Genomic DNA, 15,813 nt, shown 5'->3' on the forward strand with positions numbered 1-15,813 from the left:
TTGTGCATTATTTAGTGATCTACCTACTAATCTAGTAAGTTTATCAAATGTGTAATTATTCCACTAGTAATACATAACATTTTTCTAAATATGTACAGACTACTTTCATAACTAATAAATGAAAACTTTCAGGTTTAACCACTTGCAACTTTTCAAGGATTTAAACATTAATTATTATTTAAGTACCTGTAAGCATTTAAAACCTCCAAATTTGATATATGAAGTTAATTGAAATGCTTTTGTACTTTAAAAAATAGACCACTTGGAGCGTCATCCCATAACTGCAAGGTTGTGGGTTCAATTCCGGTTGGGGCACATACCTAGGTTGCAGGTTCAATCCCAGGTCTGGGTGTGGAAGACCCCTGGTCCAGACTTGAATGATCTCTGGTCTGGGTGCCTACGGGAGGCAGTCAGTCAGTGCCTCTCTAGCATGGTGTTTCTCTCTCTCCCTCTTTATCTCTAAACGCAATGAAAAAATTGCCCTGGCTGTTGTGGCTCAGTTGGTTGAGCATTGTTCCACAAACTAAAGGTCACCCGTACGGTTTCTAGTCAGAGTAAATGCCTGGGCTGCAGGTTTGGTCCCCAGTTGGAGCGTGTGTGAAGGGCAACAGATTGATGTTTCTGTCTCACAGTGATGTTTTTCTCCCTCTCTTTCTCCCTCCTTTCCCCTCTATCTAAAAATAAATAAAAATCGCCCTGGCTGGCGTAGCTCAGTGGATTGAGCACAGGCCTGCGAGCCAGGCGATCGCGGTTCGATTCCCAGTCAGGGCACATGCCTGGGTTGCAGGCCAGTTCCTTGCAGGCCAACTACCAGCAGGGGATGCACAAAAGGCAACCATACATTGATGTTTCTCTCCCTCTCTCCTTCCCCTCTAAAGATAAATAAATTAATTAATTAAAAAAAATAAAAATAAATAAAAATCTTTTAAAAGATTTTTCTAAAAATCATTTCTAAAATATTTTTTAATGAAAAATAAAAGCAATGATAAAATAAATGTCCTCAGGTGAGGATTAAAAAGAAAAAAAGTAGGTCAGGCCCACACAGTATTAAATGATTCCATTACTGATCTGTACATACATAACACTAAAACTGATTCAGTACCATGAACATGAGTCAACACTTCAACACCATGCATTTACATTTGTTTATTCACTAGCTCTGTTTTTATTTCTTCCTGAGAATACAGTTTTCACTTGTCCTGGAGCTCCAGGGTGATTCTCTCAGGTGGCTGAAGATGTAGCTATGACTGAAGAATGGTCATTCAAAACTGAGGACCCAGGATTTCAGTGTGAGCCTGTCTGAGCCCTTGGCTCATTTTGTGGCCCCTCTTACAGTTTGATTTTCCCCTACATCAGAAGCTCTTGACCAGGGGTTCCCAGGGTCCGGGCCACGGACTGGTCCTGGTCCGTGGTCTGTTAGGAACCAGGCCGCACAGCAGGAGGTGGGTGTGAATGTAACACGCTTGAATCATCCAGAAACCATCTCCCGCCCTCCCCTACGATTTGTGGAAAATTTGTCTTCCACAAAACTGGTCCCCGGTGCCAAAAAGGTTGGGGACTGCTGCCCTAGACTGTTGACTGCAGACAGTCATGTAAGTTTTGATTTTTGAAACTCCCAAGTTATAACGTGCTTGTTATGCCCGCTTTGTGTACCTGGCCTTCACAGCCCGGCCCAACAGGTCTGCTGATAGCACTTGCTCCCCGCAGAGTCCGGGCCAGCTCAGACCGGGTCCATCACAACTTCTCTTTCTTGTGCGCCTTCGAGGCCTCTTATTGACAAGTCTGGTTGGAGAGCCGTCTAAGGCAACTTGCCTTTTCAAAAATGTTTAATTTCAAGGTTGGCCATGAGTTGAAAAGTTATTAAAGCTGAGTAATGGTTGCATGGAGGTTATTCTCATCTATTTTTATACATGTTTAAGATTTCCCATAACAAAAAGCTTAAAATTAAAAACAATGGCCTCATGTATCCTTGACTCAAGCTGAGCCTCAGAAAAGGGGCCAATGCCCTGTGAGGCTCAGTTGGTTGGAGCATCATCCCACAACCAAAAGATTGTGGGTTCAATTCCTGGTCAGGGCACAAACCTAGGTTGTGGGTTCAATCCCCGATATGAGAGGCAACCAATTGATGTTTCTCACATTGATATGACTGTCCCTTCCTCTTGCCTCTAAAAGCAATGAAATCACAGGAGGCCACCAGCAGTCACTCCATTGACCCACCAATTGAGTAATTACCCCCAGATGCCACAGTGGCACTGGTGCAGCAGGCATATTGGACCTTTGTAATACAAAAACTATTTAAACATCTGGAATGTGTTTTTTAAAAAAACTGGAGAGCCTACTGAATGCAAGGCAGGATGCCAAGCATGCCAAGGAGCTACAGTGAGCAAAACGTGGTCCTTCTGTAAGTGGGGAGGGGCAGCGGTATTTCTCTAACAGGGAGACCACCGATCACCCAGCCAGCAGGTGCACAGTCAAATGCTGAGTATTCACAAGGCGAGGTCTTCCAGGCCGAGGAGAGGACAGGTTCAGAGGATGTACAGGCTGTTGGGTCACAGAGGGGCGTGGTGTGTTGGTGGAGGAAAGGGAAAGGCTGGGGCAAAGAAGAGATGAGGCAGAAAGGAGGTTGCAGTCTGGCTTGGCAGGGTGGTGAGTGTGGACCCCAGAGGTTTGATCTGTATTCGGGGGGAGAGTTTATCGCTTTGAATTAGTAACTCATTTCTTAAACCACTTTGCAATCATCACATCCCACAAATCGTCATCACTGCATCCGTTCCTCCCTCCACACCCCTGTGTGCTGCTGGCCAGCACCACCTCCAGCCATCACAGCTGCGTGCCCCAGACACCTCGAGTCCCAAGTCCTGGCCCCAAGATCAGACACTTCTCCAATAAGGCTGTGTTTTTTAAACTATTTTGACAGTATCTCTAGGTAGGAAATTCATGTATATCAAGGACTCAGTACATATGTGTGCCTGTATGCAGATAACAAAGCTCTACAGCGGTCGCTTATCATAATTTGATGTATGTTGGTATTTTCTTCTCTGTTCTGTCTCATTAGTCATGGTGGCTAAGTTGATTTTATAACCTACTAACAGATCTCATGCTACAGTTTGAAAAACTGGGTTCTGAGGAGCCTGTTCCTTTTATAAGTTAAGACAAGGCGAGGATCAGTAACTGTGTGAAGAGTTGTGTGTCATATATAACGTGATAGTCCCAGAGTTGTAGTGAAAGCAACTTAGATTATAGTGGTGACACTGAAAAGTAGTTGTACCTGGTTTATTCTGATATCATACATAGTTTTCGACTGGTTAATACATTATTTAATTACTTGTTACGGCAAAATGTATGAGGGAACCTTATGAGAACATACAAAATACAAATATTGTCATGTTAAATGTATTTAAATATAAACTTTTGCATGTAATCTGCTAGACTGACTCTGGTTTTAATCATTTTCATTTTCTTACATGATTTTACAATTTGACTTACGTTTCCAACGTGATACAAAAGACACATTCGTAATAATAACACCAAAACTAAAGCTAATAATGTTTCAACCGTATCCTGAGTAGCTGAGATTTAATACCTCTGTTGTTTTACTTTATCAACAAGGTAAGTCAAGTCAGTTTGTTGTTGAGGTAAACCCCACAGTTTACATAATAGGGTAGTTGTATGGATGCGTGTTTGATGTCTAGGTTGGCAGTTGTCTTAACACCTTTTTAGTTTGTGCATATTGTCTCATATCAAAAGAGATTATAGTGTCTCGGCTGGTGTGGCTCAGTGGGCTGAGTACTGGCCTGTGAACCAAAGGGTCACCAGTTAGATTCCTGATCAGAGCACATGCCTGGATTGCAGGCCAGGTCCCCGGTAGGGGGCACACAGGAGGCAACCACACAATGATGTTTCTGTCCCTCTTTTTCTCCTTCCCTTCCCTGTTCTCTAAAAATAAATAAGTAAAAACTAGGTAAAAAACGAGACCATAATAACAAATGTGAACAGACGAGAAGTTATTGAACACGTAATCCATCACTGTTCAGAAATTCGCATTTTCCACATCTCAGCTACTGTCCCTGCTGGGTGATAGCAGCGCAGAAGTTCAGACCTCAAAGGGAGGTAATAAAGTTTTATTTAGCTATCACCATGTCTGTCCGCAAATGACAATGTAAAAAGATTACAAAGGAGGCTTTCTGCTGGGCAGATTTACCCTGGCTTTTATTTGTTTTTAATATTTTATTTATTTTCAGAGAGAGCAGAAGGGAGGGAGAGAAAGATTAGTGTGTGAGAGAACATCAATCCACTGTTTCTCGTAGGCCCCCAATTGGGGGCCTGGCCTGCAACCCAGGCTTGGGTTCTGACAGGGAATCGAACCAACGACCTTCCAGTTTGCAGGCCAGTGGTCAGTCCACTGAGCCACACCAGGCAGGGATACCCTAGCTTAAAAAAAACAACAACTCTGAATCCTGTAACATTTTTGGAGCTTGCATGTTTCCATAAAATTGGTTAAAGATTCGGGCATGACCATAATTTTCATGATGCAATCATCATTTTTTTATTATTCTGCTTGGGGCTTTAAGAACCACCATGCCTCACAAATAGATGTGAATATAAAACTCACTTGGGATGGTGGGTGGAGTGATGGCTTGTATTCCTTTTTACTCTGTTTCTTAATATCTTGGAATGCAGTTTTACACTGTGTAGGTACAGATGAGTCTCTTTGTTAGTACTTACATAAAGCATCAATTATGTAAAAACAGAAAAGAAAAATTAAATGTTACAGAGGGACCATGGGGAACATAAAAGCATAAACCATCTATCTTAGATGAAATGTGCAACTAGTAAAGAACAGTGGGAAAAGGGGAATATAATTGAATGTTTTTTGAATTTTTTCCTTTAACTTTTTTCGTGAGTATGCATGTGTGTGAACACCAGCTAATGGCTTAGAAAATGGCTTGTAAAAGACACTAGTGTACTTGGGTCATGAATGTTTCACTTACAGTTTGGTATTAGGTTAGATAACCTCCAGGACCTTTACTGGTTATTCCCAGGAATTTCTGCCCAGTTCCAGAGGCTTTTATTTCCTCATAAAGCAAGCACAGTTATAAACGTTAGCATGGATTGAAGTGCCTTGTCTGCCTCCCCAGCTTGGTGTTTGGAGGTCACTGGGATTGCCTGATCACCCCAGAAAGGAAACCCCAAGCCCTCTTCTGGGTAACTTGGTGGGTAGGACTCCGAAGGATCTCAATAGGCTGCTAATTTGATTTTGATTGGCATCTCTTCAGTACCAGCGAGTCTGATGATGCATTTAACAGCGTATTGGCTATTTGTAATCTGCAAATGATCTATTTCTATCTTTTCACCCAATATCTATAGGGATTTTGTGGTTTCATTAATCATTCAGCAAAGGAATGCTGAGTGTCTGCTTTGTGCTTGCATTCGTTTTCTACTGCTGCTGGAACAAATTCCCACAAACTTAATAGTATAAAACAACACAAATTTATTATCTTACAGTTCTGTAAGTTAGAAGTTCCATGTGAGTCTTACTGGGCTAAAATCAAGACAGGGCTATGGTCCTTTTGGAAGCTATTTCCCATCTTCAAGAGGCCACCACATTCCTTGGCTCAAGGTCCCCTTCCTCCACCTGTAAAGCTAGCTATGTTGCATCTCTCTAACCAGTCTTCCACAATCAGGTCTCCCTTGGCTTCTGCCTTTTTCTTCTACTTTTAAGGATGCTGTGATTACATTGGGTTTGCCTAGATAATCCAGGATAATCTCCCTATTTTAAGGTTATCTGCTTAAAGCCCTTATTCTATCTACAACCTTAATTCTTCTCTGCCACTTAACCCAACATCGTCACAGGTTCTAGGTATTAGGACTTGGATACTTTTGGGGGCTATTATTCTGCTTACCGGAAAGATGTGGATATGCAGTTTTTAAAAAGGCTCCTGTCTCCATGGATGCTGCAAGCTAGTGGGGAAGACAGATGACTAATCAATCACAGTTTTTTTAAATGTTTATTTCTTTATTTTCAGCAAGAGGGGAAGGGAGGGAGGGAAACATGGATGTGAGAAAAACATCAATTGGTTGCCTGTCATATGTGCCCTGCACAGAGACTGATCCCGCAACCCAGGCATGTGCCCTGACCAGGAATCAAACTGGTGACCTATTACTTTGCAAAATGATGCCCAGCCAACTGAGCTACACTGGTCAGGGTACAACTTTTTTCTTTTTTATCATTTATCAGTTCTTGGCCTTAAGATAATTCCACTTTTATAAAGTGAGTGTGGGAGATTTTCATCTTTTCCTCTGATTTGGAATGATCTCTTTATGGGTTGGGTAGAACTCAGCCGCACACAATCCAGTGCTAGTGACATTTAAAAAGGCAGATCTTCGATTCCTTTTGTAGTTATCAATCTTTTAAAAAACTAATTGAAGCCCTGGCTGGTGTAGCTCAGTGGATTGAGCACAGGCCTGTGAACCAGACACTCACCGTTTGATTCCCAGTGAGGGCACATTCCTGGGTTGCAGGCCAGTTCCCAACAGGGGCCAGTTCCCAGCCGGGAATGCGCAAGAAGCAACCATACATTGATGTTTCTCTTCCTCTCTCCTTCCCTTCCCTTCTAAAGATAAATGAATAAAATATTAAAAAAAAAACTAAGTGAAATAATGTTTAAGTAGAGACTTCCGCCAAGATGGAGGCATAGGTGGAAACACTGTGCCTTCTCCCACAACCAAGTTTGAATATAACAAACGTTTGGAGAACAAAGACACAGCCAAAGAACAGAAAATTGAATTATACGGAAGTCCGACAAAAACGAACCGTTCAACCAGGACGGTAAGAGGGGCGGAGCCAGCAGCGGAGCAGGGTCGGGCAGGAAAGATCCCCTGACCCAGGCACGCAGGCAGCCGAGGTAGCAGCACAGACCCAGTGAGGGTGCGGGGCAGGCTGACCCGGGTCACACTTTAACGCACAGATAAACCAGCAGAGTGAGCAGTGAGATGGACCCCCGCAGGCCCCAGCGGGCAAACCCAGTGGCGGAGGGCTGACCGAGATCACACATTCGCACTCATTGGGACTAAACACAAGGCCCCCTGGCGACGGTGGCAGCTGCAGCGGCGGTGGGAGGTGGCAGACAGGAAGGAGATCGAGATCGCTCTTCTTTGACCACGCCCCCCCACACAGTGTCACAAACCAGTGACTGAGTTGCCCCACCCTGGTGAATACCTAAGGCTCTGCTCCTCATACATAACAAGCACGAACAGCCCAAAAGATGGCTCAAGAAGAACTCAAAGCCCCAGAGCCAATAACTCTAAGCGAAAAAGAAATAGCGAACCTCTCAGATGCACAGTTCCAAACACTGGTGATTAGGGTGCTCACAGAACTGGTTGATTATAGTCACAAATTAGAGGAACATATGAAGGCTAAACTAATTGAAATGAAGGGAAATGCACAGGAAACCAATAGTGATGGGAAGGAAACTGGGACTCAAATCAATGGAATGGACCAGAAGGAAGAACAAAACATCCCACCAGAAAGAAATGAAGAAATGAGAATTAAAAAAAATGAGGAGAGGCTTAGGAACCTCCAGAACATCTTTAAACGTTCCAACATCCAGATTATAGGGGTACCAGAAGGGGGAAAGAAACAGCCATGAGTGGAAAACGTATTGGAACAAATAATAAAGGAGAACTTCCCCAGTCTGGCAAAGGAAATAGACTTCCAGGAAACTCAGGAAGCTCAGAGAGTCCCAAAGAAGTTGGACCCAAGAAGGAACACACCAAGGCCCATCATCATTACATTAGCCAAGATTAAAATGAAGGAGAGAATCCTAGAAGCATCAAGGGATAAGGGGACAGTCACCTACAAAGGAGTTCCCATCAGACTGTCAGCGGATTTCTCAAAAGAGACCTTACAGGCAAGAAGGAGCTGGAAGGAAGTATTCCAAGTCATGGAATCCAAAGACCTATATCCAGGATTGCTTTATCCAGCAAAGCTTTCATTTAGAATGAAAGGACAGATAAAGTGCTTCTCAGATAAGGTAAAGTTGAAGGAGTTCATCATCACCAAGCCCTTATTATATGAAATATTAAAGGGACTTATCTAAGAAAAAGAAGATAAAAAAATATTAACAGTGAAAGGACAGCGAACTCACAGTCATTAACAATCACACCTAAAATAAAAGCAAACCAAGAGGACAGCTAGATCAGGAGTGGAACCATAGAAATGAAGAACACATGGAGGGTTAGCAATAGGGGAGTGGGAGGAGGAGAAGGGGGGAGAAGGTACAGAAAATAGTATAGACAGTAGGTAGAAAATAGATAGGGGGAGGGCAAGAATAGTAGAGGAAATATAGAATCTAAAGAACTTGAGACACGTGGTCATAAACTAAAGGAGGGGAATGGTGGGGGAAGGGTGTGCAAGGCGGAGGGGAATGAAGAGGGGGAATAGAACAACTGTCATGGTATAATCAATAAAATATACGTTAAAAATAAAATAATGTTTAAGTAGCTTTTTCCTATTTGGAAGCTTTAGTGCAACAAAACAGGAAAATATTTTTAAAATAGCTCTTTTTTTTAATAGATGAAAGGATTGCATTGTAGAAACCTCTAGGTTTATGCTTGGCTTCCTCCCTCCCTTCAAAGTCTGTAACTTGAATGTTATCTTCTCAGGGAGGCCTTCTACCTTATCCAAAATTGGGATCCCCCAGTAATCTCAGCTTCTTTGACTTAATACCTTCTCATCCACTATATATTTTACTCATTGGCTACTTCCACTAGAATGCAAATTCCATAGGGACAGGAGTTTGTGAGCAAATATTTAATATTTTAATGGTCTTCTGTTAAATATATATATTTATTTAATTTCTTTTAGAGGTGAAGGGAGACTGAAAGAGAGGAAGAGAAACATCACCCTATGGTTGCCTGGCACGCGCCCACCACTGGGGACCTGGCCCACAACCCAGGCATGTGCCCCAGACCCGGAACCAAACCTCTGACCCCCTGGTTTGCAGGCCTCTGCTCAACCACTGAGCCACACCAGCCAGGGCTGCTGTTACTAAAGTTTAAGAGCTTACCTGTTTATTCTTTTAAACACTTTATCTTATTTTTTCTTTTTATAAAAGTAATACATGCTTAACTGAACTAGCAAGCAAAATAGAGATAGACTCATAGATACAGCATATCTGGGGTGGGGGAGTTGTTAGGGGGTGGAGGGATCAAGCCAAAAGGAAAAAGGACTCATGGACGTGGACAACAGTGTGGTGATTTAGTGGGGAGGGGATATATGGTAATGGGAAAAATACAGTAAAAAAGAAAAGTAATACATACTTGTTATAAAAAATGCACACATTATAGAAGTGGCTCGAGTCCTGTCTTCGCCATATGCCCTGCAAGCTCACCATCTCGAGGCAGCCACTGTTAATAATTTGATATAGATCCTTTCAGAATTTTCCATGCATATATATTCATTTTAAAATAATAGAGAAATTGGAGTATAGTATGCATGCACATAATTCTGCCACTTGCTTTTCTCACTTAATATAGTCATCTTTCTATGTCAGTACATAGACATTCATGTCATTCTTTTAGATAGCTTTCCATTGTTATATTGCATCAGACAGGTGATTCATTTAATCTTCTATTTATAGATTGATGTATTTAATTTTTTTTGCTATTCCAATCAGTACATCAGTGGCATCATATATGTCATGTTACTTATGATGGCATTTCTTCCCAGAAATGGAATGGCTGGGCCTAAGAACATACACATTTCACATTTCTCTATGTTCTCCCAAAAGGTCGTATCAACTTATACTCTCAAAAATACCGAGTTTGTTTTCCTACACCCTCACCAAACTGAGATATCACAGTCTTTTAAATTTTTGCCAATCTAACAGACTCTTGCTTCTTATTGTTTATTTTCTTGGCTTTATGGAGAGGATAGATTCTCGTTTTAATCACTTGCCCTTTGCTCCATTGGTAAGGGAAGAATCCCCACCCTAGGATTATGATGATGTCCAGATGCAGTTCCTGACACTGGACCGATGAGTTTGACAGCCATCTATTAGTTACATGTCCTCACAGCTCAGGGGAGGAGGACACCATAAGCCACACGGGATCACACACATGTTCCACTCAGGACTACAGTGAACAACCAGGGACTTGGGGGGCAAGCTTTGTAGCAGTAAGGTGAGGCGACCCGTGATTCCTGTAGGAGAAGGGATTGGCTCCTTTGAGTACTTCCGTGGGCTGGTAAAGAACTGAAACCTGCTACTCAGAGATAAGCAGGAGCTCTGGTCCATTCAATAAAAATTATTTGACTAGGGCCCTGGCTGGTGTGGTTCAGTGGATTGAGTGCCGGCCTGTGAACCAAAAGATCGCACGTTGGATTCCTGGTCACAACACATGCCTGGGTTGTGGGCCGGTCCAGGTCCCCAGTTTGGGGTGTGCGAGAGGCAACTGATCTTAGTATCTCAGGCACATTGATGTTTCTCTCCCTCTCCTCCTCTCTCCCTTCCCCTCTCTCTAAAAATAAAGAAACAAAATCTTGAAAAAATAACCGTTTAGCTAGGGCAGCTTTTGGTTACGCCATTTCAGGCCCCTCCTTTCACCAGATGCCAAGGTAGCACAACCAATGAGTCTTAATTTCAACTGTCCTGGTTAATTATGATTAATTAAAAGGGTTCTTTTCGGTTACTGATTTTTGAATGACTCCTTGGCATCTATGATTGTTATTTTCTTATTTAACAAACTCATGGATTATTCATTTTATCTACAATGACATTTAATTTTATTTCCTTGAGTTTCTTTAGAAATTTTTTTACCCCTGAACTATCTTTATTTGGAATTGGTATGAGGGGAAGTGTGACTTCATAAAATGAAACAGCATTCTAACTTTTCCGGCTCTTCAGATTTACAGGGTGAGGATTATCTATTTATAAAGTCTGAGAGAATTCTTTCATTGAAACATATGAGCCCCGAGTCTTTTTTGGACATATTTGTTGGGTAATGTTTTCCACCTCTTTCTTTTTTTTTATTTCCCAGAAAATGGTCTACTTCATCAAGATGTTTATATACATTAGCACAGAACCAATTACAGTTGTCTCTCCTTTTCCTCGTGTTCTTGAGATGCAAAACCACATTCTCTAAGAATATCCTCTCAAAGCTAGGAGCAGAAAACTATAAAGAGAGATTGAGATCAAGATAGGTGGGGTGGAAACTGACTAAAATGAAAGGAAAATAAGCAGGATTAAATATATTATTGGAGAAAACAAAGAATACTCTTGATGACTCTGAAGAAAATTATGCCCTGGCTGGTGTGGCTCAGTGCCAGGTGCCGGGCAATGTTTCTCTCCCTCCCTTTCTCCCTTCCGTCCCCTCTCTTTAAAAAGGAATAAATACTTCCGCCAAGATGGAGGCATAGGTGGAAACACTGTGCCTTCTCCCACAACCAAGTTTGAACACAACAAAGGTTTGGAGAACTAGGACACAACCAAAGACCAGAAAACAGAATTATACGGAAGTCCGACAACTACGAACCGTTCAACAGGACGGTAAGAGAGGCGGAGCCAGCAGTGGAGCTGGGTTGGGCAGGACAGATCCCCCGACCTAGGCGTGCAGGCAGACAGGAACCAGTCGGGGTGTGGGGCAAACTGACTGCGGTCGCACATTCGCGCACAGTGAGATGGACCACACAGGCCCCAGGGGGCGAACCCAGGGGTGGAGGGCTGACGGCGGTGGCACACTCGAGTGCAGTGGAACGAAACGCGTGGGCCTGGTGACGGTGGTGGCTGTGGCGCCGGGGCCGCGGCGGCAGGCAGCAGACGGGAAGCCATTGTCCCTCTTTGACTCCACCCCCACATACAACGTCACAACCCAGCAACTTAGTTGTCCTGTTCTAGTGAACACTTTAGGGCTCTGATCCTGCTACGGAACAGGCACGAACAGCCCAAAAGATGGTGCAAGAAGAACTCAAAGTCCCAGAGCCAATAACTCTAAGTGACCGAGAAATTGCCAGCCTCTCAGAAGCACAATTCAAGACACTATTTATCAGGATGCTCACAGAACTGGTAGATTATAGTCACAAATTAGAGGAACATAGTCACAAATTAGAGGAACATATGAAGGCTAAACTAATTGAAATGAAGGGAGATGCACAGGAAACCAATAGTGATGGAAAGGAAACTGGGACTCAAATCAATGGAATGGACCAGAAGGAAGAACAAAACATCCCACCAGAAAGGAATGAAGAAATGAGAATTCAAAAAAATGAGGAGAGGCTTAGGAACCTCCAGGACATCTTTAAACGTTCCAACATCCGGATTATAGGGGTACCAGAAGGGGGAAAGAAACAGCCACGAGTGGAAAACTTATTTGAACAAATAATAAAGGAGAACTTCCCCAGTCTGGCAAAGGAAATAGACTTCCAGGAAATCCAGGAAGCTCAGAGAGTGCCAAAGAAGTTGGACCCAAGAAGGAACACACCAAGGCACATCATAATTACATTAGCCAAGACCAAAATGAAGGAGAGAATCCTAGAAGCAGCAAGGGATAAGGGGACAGTCACCTACAAAGGAGTACCCATCAGACTGTCAGCGGATTTCTCAAAAGAGACCTTACAGGCAAGAAGGGGCTGGAAAGAAGTATTCCAAGTCATGAAATCCAAAGACCTACAGCCAAGATTGCTTTATCCAGCAAAACTTTCATTTAGAATGGAAGGACAGATAAAGTGCTTCTCAGATAAGGTAAAGTTGAAGGAGTTCATCATCACCAAGCCCTTATTATGTGAAATGCTAAAGGGACTTATATAAGAAAGAGATGATGAAAAATATGTACAGTGAAAGGACAGCAAACACACAGTTATTAACAACCACACCTAAAACAAAAGCAAACCAAGAGGACAGCTAGATCAGGAGTGGAACCATAGAAATGAAGAACACATGGAGGGTTAGAAACAGTGGGGTGGGAGGGGGAGAAGCGGAGAGAAGGCACAGAAAATAGCATAGATGGTAGGTAGAAAATAGATAGGGGGAGGGCGAGAATAGTGGGGGAAATATAGAATCTAAAGAACTTGAGACACGTGGTTATAAACTAAGGGGGGGAGAATGATGGGGGAGGGAGTGTGCAGGTGGAGGGGAATGAAGTGGGGGAATGGAACAACTGTAATGGTATAATCAATAAAATATATTTAAAAAAAATAAAATAAAATAAATAAATAAAATCTTAAAAAAAGAAAAAGGGAATTAAATCCACGATGATGAAGAAAAACTTGAGAGAGTCTCCCAGGATGCAGAGAAAAAGGACAAAGATTTAATTGACAATGGTCACCCAATGTGATAATTTTAGAGGAGGGGGAAAAAAACCCAAAACAATCTGTTCACAGAATAGACAGGAACATACTAGAAGAAAACTTTTCTAGCTGAAAAGACCTTCTATTTCTGGAAAATTAATAGGGTATGGCCTGCACTGAGACATGCTAGCAAAATATTTGATTGTGAGGGTAGTAAAAAGCTCCCAAAAACAGCAGGTAAATTGCTCACCTAAAACAGACTGTCCCAGTTTTGCTACCATTTGTTTTGAGAGATAACTGACATACAAAATTACAGTTAACCCTTGAACAATGGAGGGATGAGGTTGGGGTGCCAACTCCTGCGCAGTTGAAAATCCTTACCTAACTTTGACTCCCTCAAAACTTAATTACTAGTAGCCTACAGTTGACCAGAAGCCTTACTGATAACACACAGTTGATTAGTATATATTTTGTGTATTATACATATATACCACATCTTGACATTTGTTTACATTTCTCTCAACCATGAATGGTACCATATGTATAGTCTGTGTGCCCAAGTTCTGATAAATTTTAACTCATAGATTTGTGTATATTTTATGATAGTAAATTGTAAAATAGATTGGTAGCTATACATATTTTATGCATTCATGATATACCTGACTTTTTCTTAATTATTTTTGTATTTATAGACCATGTGGTTCATCTGCAAGTTTTTTCAAATTGTCACAAATCTCCAAAAGTTTTTCCAGTATATTTATTGATAAAAATACACATTTAAGTGGACCTGTGCAGTTCAAACCCAGGTTGTTCAAGGGTCAGCTACACAGAGTTTCAGGTATACTTGCTACCACTTTAAAAGCCAAAAGATAATGGGATAAGGACAAAAGAGTTTTGAGGGGAAAAGTTTAAGCCTCACAGTCAAGTCACTATTTGTGGGTCCAGTAGGAAACATTCTCACTGAGGACAAAGGCTGAGAAAAACATTACATTCAGGAGTCCTCCCTGAAATCAGCAGTCAAGTGAGAGATAGGTCTGAGGGAGGAAAAGAAATATTAGAGTCTGAAAAAACTGGCAGTGACACTGATACTAATTAAACAAAGGGCTGACAAATGCCAAAAATCAGTGACTGTAAAGAGGATTTAGTGGCTTAAAAAAGTATAAAAAAATCTGGGTCTATTATCCTGGACCCAGGATGATATCATTAAGTGGACGAATATAAGTGGGTGTGAGGGTAGCAGGCCAGGAGATGAAAAGGCACCTTAAGTTTTTTCCTAGATAAAAAGGAACATAAAAATGATTGGTCATTGACTAATAATTTGAAATATAAACTATTTTTATTTAGTAAATTCATAGGCAACTACCAGGAGAATTAAAAACAACAACAATAGCCCTGGCTGGTGTAGCTCAGTGGATTGAGCACAGGCCTGTGAGCCAGAGGATTGAGGTTCAATTCCCAGTCAGGGCACATGCCTGGGTTGCAGGCCAGTTCCCTGCAGGCCAACTCCCAGCAGGGGATGCATGAAAGGCAACCATACATTGATGTTTCTCTCCCTCTCTCCTTCTCCTCTAAAAGATAAATAAATGAAATTAAAAAAAAAAAACAGCAACAACTGGCTTTCTGCTTTGCAAAACACTAATAGAATATACGAACAAATATGGAAAAATAGGGAGAAATTCAGAATACAGGAAATAATCAAAGTAAAAACTAAAATACAATGGCAGATAACCAAACTAGTCAGTTATAACAGCGGAGATACAATGGGTTAAATCTCAGCCACAGTGTAGGCACTGAGGATTTTTAGGGCAAACCCCTTGTACCTCTAGCATTTTGCTAACGCTGGACCTTAGGCCTGGCTGGCTTTCACGCCCTATTTAAGGCTAAGACCCCAGTTCCAGGCAGATCTCTTTCTCCAGGCAGTCCTCCCGGGCTACCCCAGGCGGAATGAGCACCTCCCGCAAAGAACGCAGCACGTGAGCGAGAAGCCGATGCTTCGAGTCAGGGAGGAAGTCCCCACCTTACTCTCTCACCCCAGGATACCGCGGGCGGGACGGAGCCCGGCCTGGTCCCAGGTGGGGGACACCAGGTGAAAGCGCTGAAATCCTGCTGGACCGTAACCTGTATCTTTTCCCGTCGTCCGCCTTTCCCACCAAACGGTGAGTTTTCCCGAGCAGCAAGTTTCAAATCAGCTTGGTTTGCTAACGGATGCAGTCACTGAAGCCTCTCACACACCCGCCTGTTGTCCCCGCGCCTGGGTGGGTCTTCCCACCGCGGGGTCGGTATACCGGTGACAGCTCGCCCCGCCCCCACCTTGCAGACTTGCAGGGTCTCACGGTGTCCACTGGGAGGCCGCGTTGGAAGGGCAGAAGCCAGAGAGGAATAGGGCTCCCGGCTCTGCGTCGGCAGCCCCTTCCCCAAACCACCGGGGCTCCTCCCTGTCGCCAAAGATGTGGGGTTCAGGGAGGGCGTGGTCCCACTGAATATATTGGAGAGACTAGGGGGCAGAGCTCAAGGGGCTTGGGGGTAACAAG

Source organism: Sturnira hondurensis, unplaced genomic scaffold, assembly GCF_014824575.4.
Source record: "Sturnira hondurensis isolate 20B ecotype Veracruz unplaced genomic scaffold, ASM1482457v3 Scaffold0007401, whole genome shotgun sequence".
Classification (NCBI taxonomy): domain Eukaryota; kingdom Metazoa; phylum Chordata; class Mammalia; order Chiroptera; family Phyllostomidae; genus Sturnira; species Sturnira hondurensis.